Here is a 2,335-nt window from a genome sequence, read left to right as displayed (position 1 = left end):
AAGCCAGATGGGGTGGCCGTTGTGCCTCAAACCCTAAAGAAGCAAAGTTTCAAAATCATATAAAATTCTAAAACAGTTTTGTACATAAACTATTCAAGATTTCTCCAGCACTAACTGATACAAGGCCCAGTGAGATGGCACTTTTAGAGGCAGCAGCTTCAGACCCAGGAAAGGGTGATGAGATGAGTTTCATATGCTAAATCAGCGGCAAAAGCACATCTTTCTTTCAAGGAGGCATGAGCGCAAATAACTGGTCACTTCAACATCAGGAGCACATGATCCATTTTGTGGACCATTGAGAAGGGGGTTAGAAATGGGACAACGATTTGGTCTCAAACAGACAAGTCTTACCATTTTAATTTGTTTGGTCACTTCTGATTTTTAAAATATGACCCAAAGCTGAAACCTGAACATCACTTTTTTGGGGGGCTCTTTCCGGAATCACCTTTCTGGTCTGACTGGTACTCTGCCCAAAGCAATGATTCCCCAGTGTGCCTAGTGGAGCCCTTCTCTGGGCTCTGTTTGTCGCCCAGTAAGGCAGGCCGGTACCTCTTTCCCTCTTCTAGGGAGAAGGCAATGTGGATTAAGCTGAAAACTTACCTTCTAAAAGTGAGAAAGGGATTAGACTGCTGCGTGAGAACTGGGATTATTTGGAATGTTTTACAAATGGCTGATAAAACGACAGTAACAAAAAGGTAATGACAAAATGTGTACATCGCAACACACTTTCAAAGACTCTTTGCATCGTGCTCACATTCCATTAAATGGTGTTTCCGTAGGTGCTCCGCCTCCCTCCCAACCAGAATCTCTGAGAGAGGCAGAGAGTTTGGCAAAAAAAAAGAAAGGCAGGCGGGCGTGGGCAAGTATGGAGGGAAAGGAGAAAGCAGACTTCCAGTCAAAGATGAGCCCTCAGTTGAAAGCGCAGCTTCTGGCAGGCTGGCCTCCTGTGGAGTCTGGGCCCGAGGGAGGAGTCGGGCCGGGCAGGACTGGGTGCGCTACATCTCATTCAGGTCAAGCAGAGTCTGGTCCAGCAGCCTTGTGTACAGCCTGTTCCTCTTTGGTGCATTTCAGTTTATTTTCCAAATCATCAATTGTCTGTTCCAACTTGGCTAGGGATATCTCAGCAAACTCAGCTCGGGTCTCTGCCTTCTGTGAGTTTATCAGTAAGAAGCTTTGTCTCTCCTCATATTTGTCTTCTTTTTGAGAGTACTTTTCTTCAGCAGCACTCAGACACTTCAGGGTCTGTCTGATCCATCGGTCTGATCTGCTCATCCATCTTTTGGCAACGCGACTCTGCCAGCTCAGCTGGTTCCTCTGTGCGTTCCAAGTCTCCCTCAATAATCACCAATTTACAAGCCACCTCTTCAGATTTCCTATCTGCTTCTTCTGCAATGTACTTAGCTTCTTTGAGCTGGATTTCCTGGAGTTCTATCTTCATCTTTCAAAGCTCGGTTTCCAATGACCTTCACACCTCTCTCACCCTCATCGGCAGCTTTCTCAGCTTCTTTCTGCTTTTGCGGGGCAGCGGCCAGGAGCTCCTGAGCGCGGTTCAGCTCCTCTTCAACCAGCTGGATCCTAAGGCTCAGGGAGGCCACCCCAGCCTCAGCCTGTTTCCGGTCCACTTTTCTTGCTCCATTTCCCGCTGGAGGCGCTGGGCTCTCTCCTCTGCACCATGGCGCTGTCGATACAGAACTCCTCGGATCTTGCGTTTCACCGCCTCCATGGTGGTGATCCTGGCCGTGGTGCCCCCAGCTCCTGCTCCAATTGGGTTTCCAGCCTCCTCCGCTCAGCGCTGCAGCCGCTCCTCCTAATTACAAACATTCTTCATTCCTCCCTCTCTTCCCTGGTATCATTGCTGCCGTTCGTTTTGCGTATTAACTATGATTATCAAATACGTCATTGTTATTATTTTGTACAAACTTTTATTTGTTTAATTCATTAAGAAATAAGAAAACATTTAAAATATTTTATTACGTATCCTTTTTTTTTTGATGCACTTGCTTTCTTTATTTCAATCTTAATTTCTTAATCTCATCATTTAATTATCAGCGTTACCTTCTTACTATTAGTTTACTAGGGCTACCATAAGAAAATGCCATAAATTGAGTGACTTAGAACTACAGGAATTTATTGCTCATATTTTGGATGCTTCAAGTCAGATACCAAGGCATTGGCACGTACTTCTCTCTCTCTGAAATCTGTAGGGAAAGAATACTTTCTTTATTGCCTCTTCTAGCTTCTGGTGACCCCAGAGGTCCGCTGGTTTGTCACCGCATAGCTCCAATCTCTCCTTCCACCTTTACAGGATGGTTTACCTGTCTCTTTGTATCATCTT

The 2,335-nt window shown here is 45.6% G+C and overlaps 1 pseudogene; it reads right to left on the bottom strand.

The window, feature by feature from the left end:
* Positions 1–995: 995 nt before the first annotated feature.
* Positions 996–1,726, bottom strand: LOC150020272 (tropomyosin-like; annotated as a pseudogene).
* Between the last annotated feature and the right edge of the window lie 609 nt (positions 1,727–2,335).

The sequence above is a fragment of the Furipterus horrens genome, unplaced genomic scaffold (genome assembly GCF_987537825.1).
Source record: "Furipterus horrens unplaced genomic scaffold, mFurHor1.1.pri manual_scaffold_2, whole genome shotgun sequence".
Classification (NCBI taxonomy): Eukaryota; Metazoa; Chordata; class Mammalia; order Chiroptera; family Furipteridae; genus Furipterus; species Furipterus horrens.
This window is presented reverse-complemented; position numbering and strand designations above follow the sequence as displayed.